The following is a 23,602-nucleotide window of genomic DNA, read 5'->3' as shown; positions in this document are numbered from 1 at the left end:
CATTGACCTGGTGTTCGTGGATGACAAATTAAGTGATTGGATGGCCTTCTCCTATGTTACTAATAATGCCTTCCTGGGCAGAGAAGACATAGACCTTGGACTTGGAGGAGACCATCAGCAGCTAATACTCTACAACTTGGGCAAGACCTTTTATATCCGTTACCACCTGACTCCCTTTCAATGGCATACAGTCTGCCTGATGTGGGATGGTGTGAAGGGCAGATTAGAGCTGTTCCTGAATTCGGAAAGGATACTGGTCATGATGGATCAACCACAAAACCTGACACCGAATGGGACTCTGATGCTAGGACGTTTTCTCACGAACTGGAACAGCCAGGTAGAGAGCGCACTGCCTGGCTTTACTGGCAGCTTGTATTACTTTCAACTCTGGGACCACATCCTGGAAAATGAGGAGTTTCTGAAGTGTGTGGGTGGAAACGTTGTTAGTTGGGAAGAAGATGTTTGGCTCATCAGCAAGATTGTCCCAACTGTTGACACGAGACTGCGCTGCTGTGAGTAACTTCTGAACCGTCCTCCTTGGCCAGGGTTGTGCTGATGTGGTCTCGCATCTCTGGAGAACCTGCTCTGGGCTAAGGCTCTGTCTTCCTCAGAGGGGCCCGAGGTTGCCAGTTTTGTCATCTGCTTTTTATTTTTTTTTATTTTTTATTTTTTTAAAGATTTTATTTATTTGACAGAGATAGAAACAGCCAGCGAGAGAGGGAACACAAGCAGGGGGAGTGGGAGAAGAAGAAGCAGGCTCATAGTGGAGGAGCCTGATGTGGGGCTCGATCCCAGATCGCCGGGATCACGCCCTGAGCCAAAGGCAGACGCTTAACCGCCGTGCCACCCAGGCGCCCCGTGTCATCTGCTTTTTAACGTAGAACAAATACTATTTCCTTCTTCTTTTCTTTCTTTTTTTTTGTCTTTTATTTTGATATCATTTAAAACTTGGCGGAGAATTGCAACAGGACCAGGAACTTCTACATGTGTTTTACCCAGATTCACTGACTTACATTTTCCCTGGGTTTTAGTATTCTTCCTCTCTCTTTCTCTTTCCTCCTCCCTACATGTGCGCGCGCGCGCACACACACACACACACACACACACACAATCTGTTTCTTAATTATTTGAGAGTAAGTTGTGGACATAATGCCTCATTACCCCTAAATATCTCAGTGTGTCTTTCCTTAGAATAAGGATATTCTCTTACTGCTGTGCATGGATACAGTACAAGTATCTAATTCATAGTCAATATTCAAATTTAGCCAATTGTCCTATTAATTTCTTTTATAGCTATTTTTTCAAGATTTCTCCACTGGTTACTATTTTTCCCTCTGTAATTTATAACTAATTTCTGGGGAGGGGTGCCTGGGTGGCTCAGGCTGTTAAGGGTCTGACTCTTAGTTTTAGTTTTTTTTTTTTTAAAGATTTTACTTTATTTATTTATTTGACACAGAGACAGACAGCCAGCGAGAGAGGGAACACGAGCAGGGGGAGTGGGAGAGGAAGAAGCAGGCTTCCAGTGGAGCAGGGAGCCCGATGCGGGGCTCGATCCCAGGACTCTGGGATCACGCCCTGAGCCAAAGGCAGATGCTTAACGACTGGGCCACCCAGGCGCCCCTGACTCTTAGTTTTGGCTCAGGTCATGAGCTCATGGGTTGTGGGATTGGGCTCTGGGCTCAGTGGGGAGTCTGCTTGAGATTCTCTCCCTCTGCCCCCCCAACAAATAAATAAATAAATAAATCTTTTTAAAAAACCTAATTTCTGGGGAGATATTTGGAGGCTATGTAAATATCCTGTTGTTATCCAACTTTTTTTTTTAAAGATTTTATTTATTTATTTGTCAGAGAGAGAGAGGGCACAAGCAGGGGGAGTGGCAGGCAGAGGGAGAAACAGGCTCTCCGCTGAGCAGGGAGCCCGATGCAGGGCTCGATCCCGGGGACCTGGGATCATGATCTGAGCGAAAGGCAGATACTTAACCAACTGAGCCACCCAGGCGTCCGTGTTATCAAACTTTCACCCAGTAGGTTTACCTCTATCGATGATACTTACCTCAATGGCTTATACAATAGTCACAGAATGTTGATTTTTAAAACGCCATTGTTTTTCAACATTTATTAGTTAGTATTCTATTGCAAAGAAGAGTGTTTTCTTCTTCCACATTTATTTAGATATTCCTTCAGTTGTTTCTGAGTTTATACCAGCGTGAACTCATGGATTCTTACCTTAGTCAATGGGTTACAATCTGTTGCTATCATTTATTTTGATGTTCAAATTGGCCCAGTTTGGGCCAGTGGGAGTCCTTCCATCTGGCTCTTGTGTCCTTTTGACACGTTCCCATCATTTTTTGAGTACTTCCTTACTTTTAGCACAAGATGTTATAGGCTCATCTGGTACTTTCTCTGCTCAGCGCAAGAATCAGCCATTTTACCAGAGTCCTGGTTCCTGTTAGCAAGGGATGGGATTTATAAACCAACTCATTTTTTTTTTTTTTTGGGTGAGCAGCGATGACGTTAGGAACTGTTTGGGTTGGAGTTCTTGTAAGAAAACTGACTCTTTGGAATGACACATGTATTTTTCTCCTTCTTCCCAATTTCGATGAGACAATATAGGATTGGTTTTCTCTGTACAACCCTGTTCTCCCCTCAAATCCAATCTTTTCCACCCTCAGCAGCAGCGGTCCTGAGCGTGGGTAAAATCAGTGATAACAGCATCAAGATGGGATTTTTTTCTCATTTCCTGAAATGTTTACTCATTCTAGGTTTTGTTTACGATTTTTAGGGATTTGGGGGGTATCTAGGGAATGGGGGCTAGATCCACGCCTAATAGGTTCTCACAGACTATGGAGATATATTTTCACCAGCAGTCCCGGTGCTGTTTGACTTAATGGCAGAGACACATTCCAGGGGGTTTCTGTGTTTCTTTGAGATCAGACTAACGCAAAGGCATTTGGTTTTTCTCTTTTCCGAAGCCTTGAAAATAAGAGACAATAGTCCTAGCTGGCTCTGATTACAAAACGGAGCCAGGGACTAGTAGGTTAAGCCCGAACAGCTCACCCAAAGCAGTTGAAAGTAACTTTATCTTTGATCTGAAGAACCGGAAGTATGGCTCTATTAAATCCGTATGCTTAGCAGCGGGCTTTGAAAACCGAATCTGGCCAGTGAATTGCCATGGCCTTTCCTACCACTTTGCTGGCAAATCGCTAAATCTAACCGATGTTGTTAAAAGTGCAAGACAACACTCATTTACTTTGCTCTTTTGTACCCTCTCTAATGTACAGTCTATCCTCTCGGTCTGATTCAGTTCCGGTAGGCATAATACACAAATAATCCAAAATAACAAAAAGGAAAAGAAAGCACTACCTAAAATGACAACCAGCAAAAGGAGTAGAACATATTATTTTTCCTATTCGGGTCTCTTCGGATGCTCGTTCTAAACCTTAGACCAGGGGTTTCTAACCTCAGGTCCAGAGTGGCCTTGACGGGTGGACAGAGCCCTCGAAATTGCATGCCACGTACTAAAAATGCGAGATGGATTCTCTTCTCTGAGGACAGAGTCTATAATTCCCATCATATTCAAAAATAATATGATAATTGCTACTTTCTACGAAGTTCTTGCTGCGTGCCAGGCATTTCATAGATGAGGACAAAGAGGCTCAAAGAGGTTAAGTAAAATTGCTTCATGTCATCTATTAAATCAGCAGCAGAGCTGGGATTTGAGCAAAGATTTGTCCAGTTGCAAAGCTCATGTTCTTTTCACCCCCGCACCATGCAGGACTACCTCTAGGGAGTCTGTGGCCCCAAAAAGATTCTGACCACTGTTTTAAAAGCTTCCTTTGAAGGGATTTGCTGGCGCTAATAACCCACCTGGGGAAATCAGGGAACCAGCTGCAGGCACTGCCTGCTCACCGCTGAAGGAGCTGTAACACCATAGAATTTCTTCTACCTCCATCCTGGCTGTGTGACATCTGGGGGAAAGGGGCAATTACAGGAATAAATAGGAGTGATTACAACATGCCTAGCTTCAGCTTTTGCCTAATAAATTGGTATTTATGGTCCATAGAAGGATTATGACCTTTAAGAAATAAATTTTAATGAGCACATTGCTAGGTTACAAATCTCAATAAATCTATTTACACATAAATTATATATGTATATATTTATATATTCATGAGAACAAGGCTTTTGGGGAACATTTGCTGAAAACCATGAACCCTACCTGGATTTAATAAACAAGTATTCACTATAGTTGGAGATGTCTCAGGAATATTTAAACATAGTGATAAATGATAACAACAGCAAAGTTGCCAGTCATTAGTAATTTAGTTTCAGAGCTGTTTTTAAGCATTTTTTCTTTATTTTTACAAATTACAAACGCAGGGGCCGCCTGGCTGGCTCAGTTGGTGGAGGGCGAGACTCTGGATCTTAGGGTTGTGAGTTCAATCCTCGCGTTGGGCGTGAAGCCTACTTAAAAGAAAAAATATATATATATATATTTTTTTTAAATATTTTATTTATTTATTTGAAAGAGAGAGGGAGAGAGAGAGCACTCATGGGTGGGGGAGGGGCAGAGGGAGGAAGAGAAGGACAAGCAGAACCCCCCCCACCACTGAGCAGGGAACCCGATGAGGGGGCTCGATCCCAGGACCCTGGGATCATGACCTGAGCTGAAGGCAGACACTTAACCCTCTGAGCCACCCAGGCACTCCCAAAAAACAAAATCTTCAAAAAAATTTACAAGTGCGATACATTATGGTTATTATATGGAATATATTAGAAAATAAACTCAGACAATACAAAGTACATGAAGGATGAAGTAAAACCTATCCTACATCCTCTCCACGGAGGTGTCCATTCTTTTAGATTTTTTTAATGGCTTTATAAGTGTTCATGTGTGTGTATAGTCTCAAAAAAACCAAAAATAGTGTATACATCCATACATAATGTTTTACAGTTCGATGTAGTTTAACTTAATATTATCACGGGCACATCAATACATTTAGATCAACCTCATCCATTTTTAGGGCTGCGTATATCCACTGTGTAGATGTACTATGATTTCTTTAACTCCCCACTGATAGGCATTTAAGTTGCTTCCAATTTTTTACAGTTATAAATAACGCTGTAATAAATTTCCTTGCACGTACCTCTTGGTGTATGTGGGTTTGCAGTTTCATAGGACATGTTAGTAAAAGTAGAATTTCAAGGGAAGAGAATATAAGCTTTTACAATTTAAATTGATTTACCGTTTTTACTATTTTATTACTTTACCTGTTCGTTAAAATGGATTTATTTTTTAAAGTAAAAGTAATAGATATGCTGGTAAAAACTCAAACAATGCATAAAGATAGAAATTAAAAGTAAAAGCCTCCTTTCTCATCAATCTCTTACCCTAAGCTTCTCTCCCTAAAAGTGACGATTGTTCACAATTTCTTACGTATCGTGGCAGGAACAATTTAAAACTTGGGTTTACATGCATTTAGCCTTTGTTTTTCTTTTTCAAAGTTGAGATCATCATTATGCACATAGTCTTTATATCTTTTTTATCCATTTAATAATATATTTGGAAAGTATTCCCATATCAGAAAATACAGAATATAGAGCTGTCTGATTATTTGGGGGGGGTGATGCTGATTAGTATGACAGAGTGGGGATCTCCTATAATTGATTCAGTGAGCTCCCTTTGAAGGACTTTTAAGTTGTTTCCAGGTTTTAGCTGTGACAGTGTTTTGAAAAGGAATGGACGGTGACAGGAATTTCTTGAAGTGACCATTAGGGACAGATCACAGGCTAAAATTCCTCTCTAGGTATGTTGAGCATAATTGCCTAATCTTAGCTCAGACACATGACCCAACAAAGGATTTGTTCGGACTTGTGGATGTATGAAGAGGAAGGGTCTTCCTATAGATACGCAGACGTAATGACTCCTGGATGTGCGTTTGAGAAATCCCCCTTGGAAAGAATGAAATAACATGAACTGAGTCCATCCTGGGAAATCGGCACTGTATCAAAACCCGGGGTCCCTGTATCTGTGGAGCTATTGATTTGCTAAGATGTATTAATTGGTCTCATGCTCCAGCTGCTTTGAATTACTTTATAAGCTAGCCATTCTTCGAATATACAGAGATTGAGTATATAGTTTACGCACTTTCTAAGGCCTTTGTTTGGCCCACCATGAAGCCCTCTAAGCAATTATCAGCTCTGATAGGAAAGGTTCCATAGTGAAGGGCTCTACTAGCTAAAAGGCAATTTGGTTTGGCCCTTGTATATCAATTCTCTGTGCTATCCTAGTTTTTTATCGCGAAAGATAAGCAGGAACTGTTTGTAGTTTGCTCGAACCTCCTTATTTGTATTCCTCTGCGCAGGGTGACATTCTCCTATAGATTCAGAGATGGAAGCTCTAGCCTGTCTCTCTCCCTATCTCAGAATTCATTTTTCATGTCCTTGCCTGGAAACTGAATACAGACGCCATTTTGAAAAATATGTCTATTTTCTCATCATCTTAAAGATACACATTTCATATTTTTTCTACCCCACGGGCAGATCTGTCTGTGATGGTTTCTGGTCACTGTTATCTCTCACAAATCTAATAAACACACTCTGAATTATATTTCCAAAGGTCGTGATTGAAAGAAAAAACCAGATGCGATATGTAGGCTAGAAAAACACAAAGATTTAATATGAGGTGATATACCCGAATCACAGGCAGAATTGGGTACCCTAGCAAATGTTCTACTTAATATTCTGTTGGCAGGTACATCTGTAACAAAATGCCTCATAAATATTCAGCTACTCTATACCTCTGTTCTCCAGCTCCCAATGATTACAATAATACAATTTTGTCTAGAGCGAAGGAGCAAATGGCAATTAAGCCCACAGGCCCCTGTGAATTAGCATGGATTATCCCCACTTTAAAATACAGAGATAGCAAAGCTCATGCAAATCATTTGTGCAAATGATCACTTGTTCACAAATGGGAACAGAATGAATATGGCAAAATAGGTTCGCAAGCCCTTCAAAGATGGAGGCCGGACTCCATGGTTGCTGTGGTCCCTCCAATAGGGATGGACATTCGGTTATCACTCAGCTACCTGCTTCTGCGAAGCAGATGATGTGGGCTTTTGCGTTTGCCTTCTTTTGAGAGAACTGGAGATTCACATGTGGCTGGAGATCCCTCGTACAATTCGCCTGGTTTCTCCGGAGACTAACATTTCACAAAACTGTAGTGTAATGACCAGAATAGTGACATTGATACAATTCACCGATCTTATTCAGATTTCCCTAGTTCTACTTGGACTCAGCTGTGTGTGTGTGTGTATGCGCCCGCGCGCGTATTAAGTTCTAGATAATTCTATCACTTGCGTCAATTTGTGCACCTACCACCACATTCAAGGTAGTGAACACTTTCAGTACCTCAGGGATCCCTCCCATTGCCCTTCATACACACACCCGCCTCCCTCCTGCCCTTTCTCTCCACCTCCCTCTGCTCCCCACATCCCTAACCCTTGACAACCACTAATCCGTCTGCCATTTCTATGAGTTTGTCATTTCAAAATGTTAGTAAATGGAATCAGACAGTATGTAACCTTTGGGCATTGACTTTTTTTTACTCAGCATCATTCCTTTGAGATCCGTCCAGGTTGTATGCATCCGTAGTTTGTCCTTTTCCATTGCTGAGTCGGGTTCCATGGGACAGATGTACCCCGGTTTGTTTAGACATTCACCTGATAAAGGACCTTTGGACTGATTCCAATTTTTGGCTATAGCCACTCCCTCCCCCTAAAAAAAACCCCACACCCTGTTATGAATCTCTGTGTACAGGTTTTTACGTAAACACAAATTTTCATTTCTCTGGGATAAATGCCCAGGAGTGCAATCATTGAGCTCTATGGTAGCTGCCCATTTAGTTTTATATGAAAGTGTCAGGCTGTTTTCCAAAGTGGCTGTACCTTCTTATATTTCCCCCAGCAATGGGTGAGTGATCCAGTTTCTCTCCATCCTTGCCTGCATTTGGTGTTGCCACTACTTTTTATTTTAGCCGTTCTGGTAAGTGTGTGGTGCAGTTTCATTATGGTTTTCATTTGCATTTCCCTGGTACCCAATGACATTGAACATCCTTTTCTATGATTATTTGCCATTTGTACGTCCTCTTCCATGAACTGCCCATTCATGTCTTTAGCCTATTTTTTAAAAAAAGATTTTATTTATTTATTTGACACAGAGGGAGAGAGAGAGAGAGAGAGAGAGCCAGCACACAAACAGGGGGAGTGGCAGAGGAAGAAGCAGGCTTCCCGCTGAGCAGGGAGCCTGATGTGGGGCTCGATCCCAGGACCTTGGGATCATGACCTGAGCTGAAGGCAGATGCTTCACCAACTGAGCCACCCAGGTGCCACTGCCTATTTTTTAATTTGCATTTGTTTTATTGTTGAGTCTTGAGAGGTTTTTATATATTCTAGTCCTTAGTTGGATATATGTTTTGCAAATATTTTCTCCTAGTCTGTAGATTGTTTTTAAAAATCCTTTTCACATGGGCTTTCATGGAACAAAAGCTTTTAGTTTTGGTGAAGTCCAATTTATCAGTTTTTCTTTTGGTGTCAAGTCGAAGAACTCTTTGCTTCGTGCTAATTTTGTACCCTCCCACCTTGCTGAACTCACTTCTAAGTTTCAGGAGGTGGTTGTTGTTGGTTTTTTTTTAGATTACTTGGGATTTTCTACATGGGCAATCATGTAATCTGCAATGCTTAAAATTTTTTTTTTAATTAAGTACACTCTACCCCCAATATGGGGCTCAAACTCACAATCCTGAGATTAAGAGATGCATGCACTGGGGCGCCTGGGTGGCACAGCGGTTAAGCGTCTGCCTTCGGCTCAGGGCATGATCCCGGCGTTCTGGGATCGAGCCCCACATCAGGCTCCTCCGCTATGAGCCTGCTTCTTCCTCTCCCACTCCCCCTGCTTGTGTTCCCTCTCTCGCTGGCTGTCTCTATCTCTGTAGAATAAATAAATAAATAAATAAATAAATAAATAAATCTTAAAAAAAAAAAAAAAGAGATGCATGCGCTATTGACTGAGCCAGCCCAGTGCCACTGCAATGCCTTTTATTTCTTTTTCTTTCCTTACTGGAATGCCTCTGACTTCCAGGACTATGTTAACTAACAGTGGTGAGAGTGGACGTTCTTGCCTTGCTTCCAGTCTTGGAGGGAAGACATTCAGTCTTTCATCATTATGGTTGATTTTATGTTTTTTAAAAAGATTTATTTATTTATTTATTTATTTATTTATTTATTTATTTGGGAGAGAGAGAGAGCATGTGCATGAGTGGAAGGAGGGTCAGAAGGAGAGAGGGAATCTCAAGCAGACTCCCCGCTGAGTCCAGAGGCTGAGGCAGGGCTTGATCTCAAGACCCCAAGTTCGCGACCTGAGCTGAAATCAAGAGTCAGATGCTTAACCAGCTGAGCCACCCAGGCGTCCCCGGTTGATTTTAAATGTAGGTTTCTTGGTGAGAGTTCTTTATCAGGTTGACATAAATACCCTCTGTTCCTAACTTGCAAGGGATTTTATCATGAATGTACATGGGATTTTGTCAAATGCTTTCTCTGTATCAATTGAATGTGTTTCCTAACCCATTGTAATTAATCGCCAGACGTGGGGTTTGAAAGAATCTTTAATTCCTACAAATCTTGGTTAAAAAGCTACTGACACTTGATTGGATTGACTTTATTTGGGATAGGAATGACTCTTCAAGGCAGATATGTTTTCAGGGCATGGTTGTAATTTGGGATCCCCGTTGGGTTTCGATGCCCAGGCTTGCAAGGGCCACTTCATGTTTTGGTTTAGCACCATGATACTCTCCTCTAGGCTTTATGTCTCATTATTTTGGGTGATTGTTTATTCTTGAGCTGTTCAGCACTTGCAGAACTTGGCTTTTATTATCTAAGTTCGTTTTTCCTTGGGTTTTTTTTATGTAGAGTGTCTCCTTTCTCCTAGGTTTGTGGTGGTTCTGTGTAAATTGAGGGCATGCACTTATGGGTACCAGATAATGAAAACAGGGGCACACCCTGTCTTACTTCGCTACATGTTTCATCTGTGGAAATCTCATCCTGTCAGCACTGTACCTCTCTGGGCCTAGTCTCTAAATGAAGGGATTGAATACAATCCCTAAGACTTAGTTCTATGACTGTGTGATTTTAATCAAGGAAGACTTGAGTCTTTGTTAATAAAGGCACTAGAGGAAAAACTTGGTACAGTAATCCATCTGGAGAAACCCTCTCTCTCATCTGAAAGATTTGATGAGGGGTCTGCTGAAATAGAGAAATCCAGGCTTCAGGTTCAAGTGCGGCAGCGTAAGTTGCATTATTTTCTAAGAGATACCTGGTACTTAAAATGCTACCTGCTTGGCAATTTTGTTCAACTCATTTGTTTTTCCTTTTCTAAGTTTTTTTAAAGAGTTTATTTTATTTTTTTAATATTTTATTTATGTATGTATTTATTTTAGAGAGACAGAGTGGGAAGAGGGACCAAGGGGGAAGGAGAGGGAGAGGGAGAGAATCTCAAGGAGACACCTTGCTGAGTGCAGAGCCCAATGAGAGGCTGAATCTCAGGACCCTGAGATCATGCCCTGAGCTGAAACCAAGAGTCGGATGCTTAACCGACTGAGCCACCCAGGCACCCCTTAAGATTTTATTTTTAAGTCATCTCTATATCCAATGTGAGGCTCAAACTCCCAACCCCAAGATGAAGAGTCCCACGCTCCAGCGACTGAGCCAGCCAGGCCCCCCTCCTTTCCTTTTTTTTCTTTTTAAAGATTTTATTTATTTGACAGAGAGAGACACAGTGAGAGGGGGAACACAAGCAGGGGGAGTGGGAGAGGAAGAAGCAGGCTTCCCACTGAGCAGGGAGCCTGATGTGGGGCTCGATCCCACAACCCTGGGATCGTGACCTGACCCAAAGGCAGACACTTAACCACTGAGCCACACAGGCGCCCCCCCTTCCTAAGTTTTATGCTTCTTTTGGAGATGCTTACTGGAAGTGTTAGTAACTATTAACATCTACAGCTTAACCATCTTTAGATACAAATATCATCCCTAACTTCCATCCTCTGTGTTCTGAAAGAGTTTTCTGTTACTCGTTAGGACTCCTGTAGCAGTGCTCTTTGAATACTGCATCAAAGAAGAGAACTTGGACTTTTGTGGTATTCAGTATTTTATTGCTTTCCTAAAAAGTGAGGGCAGCTCCATCATGAATCATTCGTAAAAGAGCGGGAATTAGCACATTCTTGGAGAGTGATTCAGGCTCTGGGATGCCCCGCTCCTCAGGAGTGGCATAAGTGACCCTTTAACAGGTTTGCTAAGCCAGTTGGCTGTGGTAAAGCCTTCTGCAAAAATGGAAACCAAAATCCTGACAATTCTCCATCTACTTGTAGTTGTGGACGCATTTGAAGGCAGAGAGCTTGAAATACATGTTGTGCTGCAGAAATATAGCAGTTTCTTGGTAAGGCCTAATAGAATACAGATCTCTGATTATTGGAATGATGGTGTAAAATTAAGTGGGAGAGTACTTCTGTAACTCTGACTATCCCCCTCACACACGCGTGTTGTGACTTTATACATGTGTGACTTTTGTCAACTGTATCTGTACAGTCAGTGGCAGGCTTCTGAGTGTCATTCAGCCTACTTGCTAATGACCACAAAATCCTAAAGAACATCCTACATACATCTCAGAATTTCTATCTATGCAAATTAAAAGTCATTTTAATGCTCAAGACAGTGGAACAAGTTAGTAGACTGTCTACCACCATAATTATTTCTACATCATAAGTAATACGCTTCCCAGGTGGATAAATGCAAAATGCTAATTTCCCAATGGTAAATATGCATGATTTCATTCTGGGTGATCTGAACTGGAGAAAAATTATGACTCAGCCTTGAAGTTTACTATGCACCATTTTCGCTTGGATGTTCCATCACCCCAAATTCCACTTATCCAAGTCAGAAGTGCATATTTTTCTTCTGAGAGAGGCCACCTTCCCAATTTTCCTATTTCCTGTGAGTATCACTGCTATTCTCCAAGTCGCCCAAAAGCAAACTTTGAGTCTTCCGAGATTTCTCTGTCTTTCTTCAACTTGTCAGCTTCTCTGTTACTGTAACCTGTCCATTCTTCCTTTAGGAATCTGCCGCATTGCTCTTATTTCATTCTAAGCCCTCATCATCCACTTATTCAGTCAACCTGCAAATATTTCTCAAACCTCTACCCTGTGTCAGGCCCTGTGCATATGGCGTAGTGAGGAAGACAGACAGTAATAAGCACACACCAGTATAAGCCTGCTGCTGTGACAACTACTCTGAAGAGGAGGTATGGGATGTCCTAAGAGCCTAGAATAGATTGGTTTGACCTAGTCATGGAGGCTAAGGACGGTAGCAGGCTTCCTTGAGGAAGGGATGCTTGAGCGGAGCTCTGAAGGATGAGGAGAAGTTAATCAGGTGAAGAAGGATGGGAAGAACATTCCAAGTACAGTAACAGTGTAGGTGGCAGTCTTGTGGTGGGAAAGAGAATGCCAAATATTGGAGGTTTTGAAACGAGGCTGGTGGGTTGAAGCCAAAGAAACAAGGGAGAAACCTCACACAAAGTGCGGCTGGACAGGTGGGTAGGGACCGAACTGTGCATAGCTTTATAAGCTTTATTAAGAAACACAATGTTTTTTTTTTAAATCCTAGGAGTCATGGAAGACCACTAAAGGGAGCTAAGTGTGTGTGTGTGTGTGTGTGTGTGTGTGTGTGTGTGTGTGAGAGAGAGAGAGAGAGAGAGAGAGAAAATCACATTTGCATTTCAAAAAAGATCATCCTGATTGAATTATGGAACAGATTGGAGGGGGGCCAAGGGCAGAGGCAGGGGGTTCAGTTGGGAGGCTACTGCAGAGTCCTGGTGAAGAGACTGATGGTGGTTTGGTGAGGGTGATAAGTGATCAAGATAGAAACAGATGGAGTCAAGAGCTATTTAGGAGATAAGAGTCATAGGACAAAATTATGGGTTGGCTATGGCAGGTGAGAGAGAGAAGGAAGGAGACTGAGGGAGAGGGTTTTGGCTTGCATAGTTGAATGTAGGATGATGCCATTCACTGAGAGAGTACTGAAAGGGGACCCAGTTTGGAAAGAAGACAATGAGTTCAAATTGGGGCATGTTGAGTTTGAGAGGTTAATGAGATACCCAGGAGATGTCAAGTAAGCAAGGAACTCAGAATAGAGATCTGGTCTAGAGATATAACTTTGACTTTCATCTGTGTACAGGTGTAAACTCGAATATGGAGGTGTGTGGAGAAACCACAGGGTAAGAAGAGAAGAGGTGCTGGGACCAAGCCTCGAGGAACTCTAATATTTAATGACTGAGTTAGACAGGATGGGTCTGCAAAGGAGATAGAAAAGGAGTGGCTGGAGGATTAGGAGAAAGCCCAAGAGTGTGTTATGTCATGGAAATCAATGAAAAGAGTATTTTAAGAAGAACGGAGTGGTCAACATTGTCAAAAAATGTTGAGAGGTCAAGTAAGATGAAGACTGAAAAACTATCCATAGCATGTGTCCTCATGGAGGCCATTGGTGGCCTTTGCGGGTGCTGTGCTGCTGAATGATGACAAAACCCAGACTAGTGTGGGCTAAAGAATGGGGCTGAGGAGGGTGGAGACAGTCAGTGTAGATAAAACTTCCTTTAAAGTCATGTGATAGGAAGGAGGGAGATAGGGCAGTGCCTGCAGAGATGTGGGGCTTTAATTTTTTTATTGTAAGAGACTTGAAGATGTTTTAAATCAGGAAGGAGAGGCTCCTTAGGGAAAGGAGGGATAACTGCTGATGAGGGGTAACTGAGGTGGTAGCACAGCTGAGTTTCTGATCACTTCAATTACGTTTTCCTGTGAAGTAAGGGGCACAGTTACTTAATAAACATGTGGGGGCAGAGTTTGATAATGAGGAAGGTTTTATTTATTTTTTAAAGATTTTATTTATTTATTTGAGGAGAGAGAACATGCGTGCAAGCACAAGTGGGGGGGAGGGGCAGAGGGAGAGGGAGAAGCAGACTCCCCGCTGAGCAGGGAGCCCAATGCGGGGCTTGATCCCAGGACCCTGAGATCATCAGCTGAGCCAAAATCAAGCGTTGGACACTTAACCACCCAGGCACCCATGAAATGTGTGTCCTTCTACTTGTTACATAATGAGGGCATTTTGGGAACCATATAGAGATTTTAGAAAATTATCTTAAGAAAAACCAAGTAATCAAGTGGCTTGATTATATCTGATACTTATCTCCTCTTAAAAACACGAGAACAAATTATAGAGCTCTTTCTAACAGAATTGTCTCTGATTTCTAAAGCTAAATCCAAAGTAACACAGGCTTTCTAATTTTTCAGTTGTTTCTGAAAATATAACAATTCAAGAAATGAGCACAACTCTTTCACAACAAATAGATTTGACAACTCCATCCCAAGTTACTGGACTAAAACCACAAGAGACAATATATTCTTCTACAATGATGCTTAAAAGCATGCCTGTATTTGCAACTGATTATACAACCATATCATATTCTAATACAACATCTCCACCTCTGGAAACAATGACTACACCAAAATTTCTGAAGACATCCATAGCTGAGACAACCAGATTCGTGGCAGACATTTTGTCTACTTTAGCAGCCATCACTCTGCCTACCAAGAGTACCTCCATAGGCACTACTACCAATTCCATGAAAATAACTAAATCCCCAACTTCAGATAGCACAAGGACAACAAAAATGGCTGAAGCCATTGGTACTGAGACCTTTCATCCAACTACAGCTACAGATTTTCTACACACGTCCGGACTTACCAAGAATTCAATTATATCCAACACTTCAGTGACTGGATCTCAGTCGACCATTATGAAGACACCATCTTTATTCTCATCTGCTGAATCGATACCCATATCTACAACATCTTGGCCCAAACACAAATCCACAGGTATTGATGCACTTTCAATCTCCACAGCTAGCCAGGAATTTCTTGCCTCTACAGCTGCTGGAACAGTACCTTGGTCCATGGCAGAAGAGACTTCAGCTACAAGTACTCATGCTGGGACTGCATCAGCATCCCCACCTGAGTCTGTGCTCAACTCCACGGTTGCTCCAGTGGATTCTGTATTTCCTAGAAATCAGACAGCATCCACATTGGCAACAACCGACATGGAAATAGCATCTCCAGTTCACTCAAAAACGCTCCCAACTAGGCCTATTGAGACGATGCCTGTGCTAACAGCTGAAGCAGAATTGACATCTACAAATTTCCAGGACGTCTCTTCACCCAGAATGGAGGATACGATATCTACCTCCGTACCCATGAAGGCCTCTTCTGTGGCTCTTTCTTTCAGGACACCCTCCCCATTCACCGGAGCACAGAGTACACAGCCAGTTCTTGATGCTGAGACTACACATGCAGCCTTGACTCTTGGGCTCACACTTGCACCCACGGCGGCTGACACTCTGCTACCCCCCATAACACCTGGGCCAGTATATACCCAGAATACACCCACAGGTGGCGGAAACATGCTTCCTTTGAATTCAACTAGCTCAGCTTCCACAGTCAAGGCATCTGAGTCTGGTCCCACATCGATAACTGGTGACGGTGCCCATCTGTTCTCTACCAATGAAACCACGTGGACTCCCAGGGCAGAACAGACCCTGTGGACATCAGCGTTCCACGGGAGCGCTTCAAATGCAGGACATTCCTCTACTACTAGCACTACTATTATCCCACCAGGATCCGCCTCAGAAAGCGAGGCTACTGCTGTCACTGATGTTGGTATTCCTGCTGGTGCTACTACAGAGAGATACGCCACAGCTCTACCCACCATGATGACTTCGTGGTTTGCTAATTTCTCCACGGTTTTGGGAACCATATCTGTAACCAAATTGCCTGAGTTTAAACTCACCACCTTACGGCTAAAAACTACCCCTCTGCCCACAGCAGCTGGAAGTGAGCTTCTTTCAACACCAAGGGAGACATTCGTTCCACCGGTAGATAGACTATCTACCCTTGCTGACCTTGAGCCAAAAGTCTCTACTGAGGAGAGCGCTTCTGAGACCACACTAACAGAGACAAATGGCACAACTGCATGCGGAGAGACAACAGCTCCTGTACCAGAGTCCACAACACCACCAAGATGCAATGGTCCTGAGACAAGGACAGAAACAACGTCCCGTTATCTTGAGGGAAAATCAACTCTACAAGTGACAGCTGAGCTTTCCCCATTTGCAACAACGCTGGAAGCCACGGAGGAAGCTGCACAAATGGTAACGGCTTCTGTCACCATTTCCCCTTTTCCTGACGTAGAAAAGTGGACCACCCCGTTGGATAATAAAACTACCACCACTGAGGTGAGAGGAAGTTGGCTTTCTACAGAATCGATGAAAACCACACCTAAGAGCTCATATGACGGCACCACAGAAATCTTTAATTCCACCCACACCCACACAGCACACCGGACTTCAGAGGCTCCACCTCCTGAGGGGAATCCAACTCCACCTCCCATTTCTGAGAGCACACACACATTCCCTGAACCCCCACGTGCTTCCACCACAAGGGTATTGGGGACCAGTTTTGCCACTGTCTCTACAGACATGACAGTTATGTCCTTGTCTGCTGGCATCTGGCCTCCACGGCCTACTGCCACCCTTTCCTCAGCAGCCCCTGTGCCATCACCTACGGTGACCCCAGCATCGGTGTCACCATTGGATCAGACTGCTTCCACAACCGGCAATACTGTGCCTACCCACAGACACTCAATTCCCCCCACTTCAGAAGCCACAGTGTTCTCGGTCAGGGTGACACCCATGACAGTTCCCTCTCTGACAGAGACTCCAGTCCCCTTGTGGAGACCTCCCACTCCTGTGGCAACTGAGGCCAAGACCACCTTTCTCTTCACCTCAGCTGACACAGTAACCCCATTTACACCCACTCTTGTCTGCTCTAAATCTCCCCCCAACAACATTCCTGTTGTGTCCTCCACCCATGTGATCTCAACCATGTTTACACCAGTAGCAACCCAGCCCATATCTCAAGGGGAGGAGACTTCTAGCCATGCTCTCAGCCTTCCGTACACTCTCAGCAGCAGTGGGGATGTTGTGAGCTCGGCTCCTAGCTCCACAGAAACTTCTGCTGTTGATGAGACCGTGCCCTTGCACACCTCTGCCGATAAGCTTACAGTAGATGGTCACATTTCTCAGTCTTCAACAGGTCTTGGAAACACACTGGTCCCCACCCTATCAGTGACTGACATTTCTGCCTTATCTTCCGACAAAGAGCAGATGACCACATCCCCGGGAAACACCTCTAGAACCATGAAGGTGACAGAAATATCCCCATCCGAGAATCCTTGTATTTCAGACTCCCCGAGTACTTCATCCTTGGAAATGACAGATACAGGATTTGCTGAGACCACAACAATTTCCAGTCACCAAACACATTCACCTTCAGAGTTTCCACTTGGAACTCCACCTGACAGGATTTCAGCTTCATCTCCCCCTTCTGGGACTCTACGGACTACACCTACCTCTATCTCAAGTCACATAGTAGATGCTCACATTCCGGAAATGTCTACCAGTCTTGGGAAAACAGCCCTCCCATCACAACCTCTGACAATTACCACATTTTCGTCTCCTGAAAAAGAAAGCGTCAGCGCCCTTTCAATATATACTCCCAGGACTGAGAAAATGATAGTAAGTGCCACCTCCGTGACTCACCCTTTCTCATACCACCAGGATACTTCATTTGCAGACACCGTAACTTCCAGGACAACCAGAATATCCAATCCTGTAAATGTCAACACAACTCTTTCATACTTGCTTTCCCCTAAAACTCAAACTAAGGTGACTTCGGTTGCCTCTCCCATTTCTGAAAGTACACAGACCTCCCCTGAGTCCCTGTCTCTTTCTACAACCAGACTATCTAGTGCCAATTTTACTGTCATCTCTACTGATGGGATCACTACAGCCCTGTCTGCTCCAAATGCACCCACGGCACTTCAAGAGAAAACCTCTGTGGCAACGTCCACCCCTACCTACCAGATGTCCTCACTGCCAGTTTGTGTCACTGCCTTCAGCTCCAAAAGAGTTTCTGACACTCCCACAATAGCAATAACGAAATCTTCTAAAACAGCACACCCGGATGGTTTGAAAAGTCCCTCCATAGCCACTTCTGGGCCTATGTCTGAGATGCCGTCAATGTCAGTTAACGGCTCCTCTCTCTCACCACCAGCTGTTTCTTTTGCCACTTCTACAAAAGCTGGCTCATTCTCTTCATTATTGTCTTCAACTACCCCTAGGACTACTATGACCCTACAAACGTCTACTTTGGATGTCACACCTGGGCCTACTTCAAAAAGCTCACTGTTTTCCTCTGCTTCCATTACTTCAGGAAGGACAAAGGTGCCCTCCAGGATCACACCTACATCCATTTCCTCTCTGACACAGCCAACTTTTCCCTCTGTGAAAACCATTCCAACCACTGTTATGGCGGGGATGGCGACTCCATCTGTAGGCACCACTGCCTTCTCTCTACTCGGTTCTAGGAACACTGAAGCGATTTCTTCCATCCCAAAGACCACATTTTCACCATTTCAATCAACAACTCGACAGTCATCACAAAGAGATGAGACTACAACTCTGGGTGTATTATCTGGGACTGCTAATGGATCCTTTTCTCCTGGAAGCAGTAGTACGGTAACCACTTTCACAAATACTTATTCCAGAACAGCTGCCCTTGAACATGTGCTTTCATCTACTCTATCAGATAATCTCCATACTTCATTGACTATTCAGGTTTCCCCATCTTTGACGAGCTTTAAGAGCACTCCTGGATCCACAAAAAGGGTAAAAGCCACTACTTACCTTTCTTCGAATACAGAAAATATGACATCCTTGTCAGAAAATACTTCAGCAGCTGAACTAACAAAAGGTGCCACATCTGTGGGTCCCCCTGTTTCGTACACCCCACGGACTCCATCCGTTGCAACGCCACCCTCTTTGACATCATTTATTTTTTCACCTCGTAGTCCTGAAGCCAAGTTCTCCACTTCAGAGACCTTTTTCCCCCTGACATCCCGAATGGTTGAATTTCCAGTTCTGGGAACAAGAATCACATCTGGTAACACCCAGTCTCTGCTTATGACTTCCTGGAACACACCCACAGCTAAAGGTTCTCAGTTTCCAATTTCCACCACTACTCATATATCTACACCCCGCAAGATGGAAGCAGAGACTCCATACCTTGTTCCTGGGTCTTTGTTGACATTCACAGCCTCTCAGACTGGTCTTGTATCTGGAGATGTTATGGCAAAATCATCACTTTCCACATCAGGAATTCTTCCTACCTTGGGGATGTCTGACAGCCCTTCATCACCAATATCTTCAAGATCTACCCCCATCACTTTGGCTGATATTAAGCACACATTTGAGAAGAAAGCTACATCTGTAACTCCTGGGACCACACTCGCATGGACTCCTTCTGGTGCCACTTCAGGATCTATACTTTCAGAGGCTACTAGTTCATCTATGCTGGCTTGGATTTTATCTACTTTCCCTTCGGGTTCTCCACTGGCAACTGTATCCAGTACTCCCCACGTTATAACTTCTTCTCCAGAAGACGTGTCAAAGTCCGCAGTTCTGACTTCTGATGCCACACCAGCACACTCATTCACTAACTTTACAACACTACCCTTTGCTGCTGTAAGCGCCGCACTCACCCAAACCACTCCTCCACCGACCGTGGGCAGTATCACTACTGGCTTCCCAACTTCTCTCCCCATGTCTATAAATATCACAGTTGACAGTGCATACATGTCCCAATCCCCCGAGGCATCTTCCAGAACCACTGTGACTGCCAAGTCCAGATCTGTGTCTCAACCTCAACCCTTGAGCAGAATGAGTAGGTCACCTCCTGCAACGGACCACGCCCCATCTGTTAGTCCCGCACTTCTGCCTAGCCCCGTGGGAACATCTGCATGGAGCAGAATCCCAGCTGCATCAGCGTCCCCTACCTTAGTTCTTCCTAAGCCCACGCTGGACTCCCTTCCAAACATAACCACCACTATGCTTACTGCTCCCACAACCTCATTTCCATTCACGTCCACTGGATTAACACATCCTTCTACAGCGACTGTGTCTTCACTACTCTCTTCCTCTTCTGAGACAACCCGGCTGGACTCCACACCTTCTTTTCTGTCTAGGGAAACAGCGACTTCCCTTGCTGCCGCTGTGTCCACAGGTATGTTCCACAACAGGTGCAGTGCATCGCTAACAGAACGCGTGCACAGTGGGTCATGTGTTCTGTATGGCGGCCATTTCTCTGAAGGCAGAAAAGGATAAAGAAGGGTATAGCCATTTCTTCTCTCCTCCAGACAGTGGGTCCAGTGGATACCTTGTCCAAACACAGAATTCTCTAGCCATCTCGCTTAGCTTTGGTTTATTGAACTATAATGCAAATGGATCTTTTCATTCAGCGTGACATTTCTAAACACCCTTCCCAGCCATTTTGTTCCGGATGCTCTGTCTCTGCCGGTGCGAACATGGATCAGGAACTTCCCCCTCTCCCGGTAGAGAATTATATGGCCATAGGTCTGACATGATGACTGCATAGCAGCAAACACCAGGAGATATTCTAGCCTGCCTTTTCCATTGCCCCTTATGCAGGCCTCAGCTTCTCCAGTCTCCGCCTCCAGCCAGCTTGGAAAGCTTATCCGTGGCTGGGGAGTATTTGCCTTCCATGTCGTTCAAATATTGGATGTCCCTTCAACTTTTAACGTTCCCGAATTGAGATCTGATAGGACAGACAAGAGAAAGAGGAAAAGAGAGAAAAACCTGAAGCAGAAGGAAAGGCACAGGAAGAAAGAAATATTTTCTCAGGGCAAATGATCTTGTGAGATAATGCTCAGCTTGACCATGAGATGGACTGGAAATGTGTTGGCTAATGAAAATTGAAGATTTGGAGGATTTTCAGAATGTCCATCAGCTATGTAGCCATCAGGAAACTGCCCAAATAATTAAAGCAAAAATGTGATGGTACATCTGTTTTGCTTTTGGATATGGAGCCCAGAGTGCTGGTTCTTGACCTTGGAGTTAAATTAAGCAAAATTTAAGAATGAGACTTCATTGTTGGTCTCTTTAAAATGACAAGCAATTTTCACCAAATTTATGGAAGTTAAATTTCTTGAACTAAGTGAATGAAATTAATCTCATTTTTAATTTCAGTTTCCTTCTACAATATTGAAATGAGCTTCTCTGTGTTTGATGAAAAGCCAAGGATCCCTATTACCAGTGTTGTAAAGGAATTTGCAGAAAATTGGGTAAAATAATCTTTTAAATATTTAAATTTTTAATATTTAAATATTTATGGTACATATAAAATATGTGAAGATATATCTATCTATATAGATACACACACACACACACACACACACACACACACACACACATGATGGACTGAATAGATTAAAACTAGGCTTTACTTTTTTTCTGCCCATAATACATTTCACAGCTAATTGGTTTTGATATTTTTGCCGCAAATTTATCCACTCGGTAAGTAACACCGTAAGGATGGATGTGGTCTCTCTTTCACAGTGCCAATGCTGAAAGCTTTTATGGGATGTTATTATTTTAATTTGTTTAGAACTGTCCATTTCCCTCCACTGACATAAATTCTGTGCCTTTGCCAAATTTTCCTATTTGGAGAAAAGTAGGAGAGCAGGATAACAATATGCTATTGTATTTACCTGTGTTCATGTTCTGCATTTTAATTTTTTTCTCTCCTACGCAAGAAATGTTTTATTTAGTCTTACACTTTTCTGATAATAAGAGTAATACATACCCTCTGTAAAAAATTCAGACACTGATATCTGAGACCCAGAAAGTAAATGTCTTCTCTAATACTGCTCCTTGTATTGACTCCTCTTTACAGTCCGTGGTATATTCATTCAGATTTTTTTCCTCTACCTGCAATAACACTGATGCAAGTATGTTCTTTGACAAAAATAACTGGAATCATGCAACTACGCTGCTCTGCAACTTGCTTTTGCTCACTTAACTGTGTATCTTTGAGCAATTCATGCTGCAAATATTAACCTACTTCATATATTTCATCAGATACCAAGGATTTCACTAGATGGCTGTAATGTAGTATTTTTTTTTTAAAGCCAGACATCCACTGGTGGACATTTAGGTTGCTTTTATTTATTTATTTTTCTCTATTTGGAAACAATGCTGACAATAATGCCCTTGCAATAAATTTTGGGGGCACTTGAGTTTTTCTATAGGATAAATTCTCAGAACTGGAATTGTCGGATCAAAGGATATGAACATTTCACATTTTAGTAACTAGAGCTAAGTGGCCTCCCTGACAAGTGCTACCAATTTGCACCCCACCAACAGTAAACGATCATGTCTGTTTCCTCCTTTTCTCCATCAGCATTTCTTTGCAAGCATATATGACATGATTATAAGTGCTTGAAAGTGGGCGGGTGTATTTGTCCACTAGGTCTGCCGTAACAAAATAGGAGGCGCTGGGGGGCTTCAACAACAGACATTTCTTTTCTCACAGTTGTGGAGGCTGGAAGTCCAAGATCAAGGTTTTGGCAAGATTGGTTTCTCCGGAAGCCTCTCTCCTTGGCTTGCAGAGGGACCAGCTTCTCTCTGTGTCCTCACATAGCGCATACATGCACACATCCCCCCAGAGAGAGAGAGAGAGAGAGAGGGAGAGATCTGGGGTCTCTTTCGCTTCTTATAGGAACACCAGTCCTATCAGATTAGGGCTCCACCCTTATGACCATATTTAACCTTAATTGCCTCCTTTAAAGGCCCTCCTTCCAAATCTAGTCACATTAGGGGGTTCGGGCTTCAACATATGAATTTCGTGGGGGGGGGGAAACAATTCAACCCCAAAATAGAAAAACTGAGTGGAGCAGATGGAAATGTTGAACCAACCAAAATAATAAATGTAGCTTAATGACGACATTGTCTCTGGTAACTTTCCTGGATTAAGACAGAGGAGTGAAAATACTAAAACTGGCATGTTTTATCTTTTACAGTTGAATTCTATATTTCAGGACAGTGAGTTTGCTCTTGCTAATCTGTCTATTCAAGTCAAAACCAGGTATGTCAGTGTCATCTGCTGTGGGTCAAAGGCAGTTTGAAGGATTCTGGGTATGTTCCTATCCAGAGGGGATTTCTTTTTCTTTTCTTCTCTTTTTTTTCTTTTTTTTTTTTTCTGTCTGAAATTTAGGGAGTGCATTTTGAGTTGAATCTTCCATTCTGAGTGTAGGTTCTCTTTGGAATAAGGAAGACATTTCTATCATGACTGTAGGGTGTAAAGCCGATGGGAGAACAAAACAGAAGGAAATAAATCTGGGAACCGGTAGAATTGGATTCAGTTACCTTTAATGCCCCTCTTAGCTTTAAAATGCTATGATTCTGTGACTTTGGGGAAAAAAAATCATTCCTTAAAGGGATGAAAGGCTAGGGACGGCCAATGGGGAAGATTTATAAAACCCTTTATTTTCCAATAATGCACTTTCAGGAGTTAGAAATTCCAAAGGGAACTT

At 43.1% G+C, this 23,602-nt stretch overlaps 1 protein-coding gene across 1 annotated transcript in view; it reads left to right on the top strand.

Moving 5' to 3' along the window:
- The first annotated feature begins 431 nt into the window (after positions 1-431).
- The window catches only part of ADGRG4 (adhesion G protein-coupled receptor G4), a 79,841-nt gene continuing 56,670 nt past the window's right edge, over positions 432-23,602 (top strand). Inside the window, exon 1 of the mRNA XM_048213749.2 lies at positions 432-512. The gene's annotated coding sequence lies outside the window, so the exon portion shown is untranslated. The remainder of the gene's footprint in view (positions 513-23,602) is intronic.

The sequence above is a fragment of the Ursus arctos genome, chromosome X (genome assembly GCF_023065955.2).
Source record: "Ursus arctos isolate Adak ecotype North America chromosome X, UrsArc2.0, whole genome shotgun sequence".
NCBI lineage: Eukaryota > Metazoa > Chordata > Mammalia > Carnivora > Ursidae > Ursus > Ursus arctos.
The sequence above is the reverse complement of the archived record's forward strand: the minus strand, read 5'-3'. Positions and strand labels throughout refer to the sequence as shown.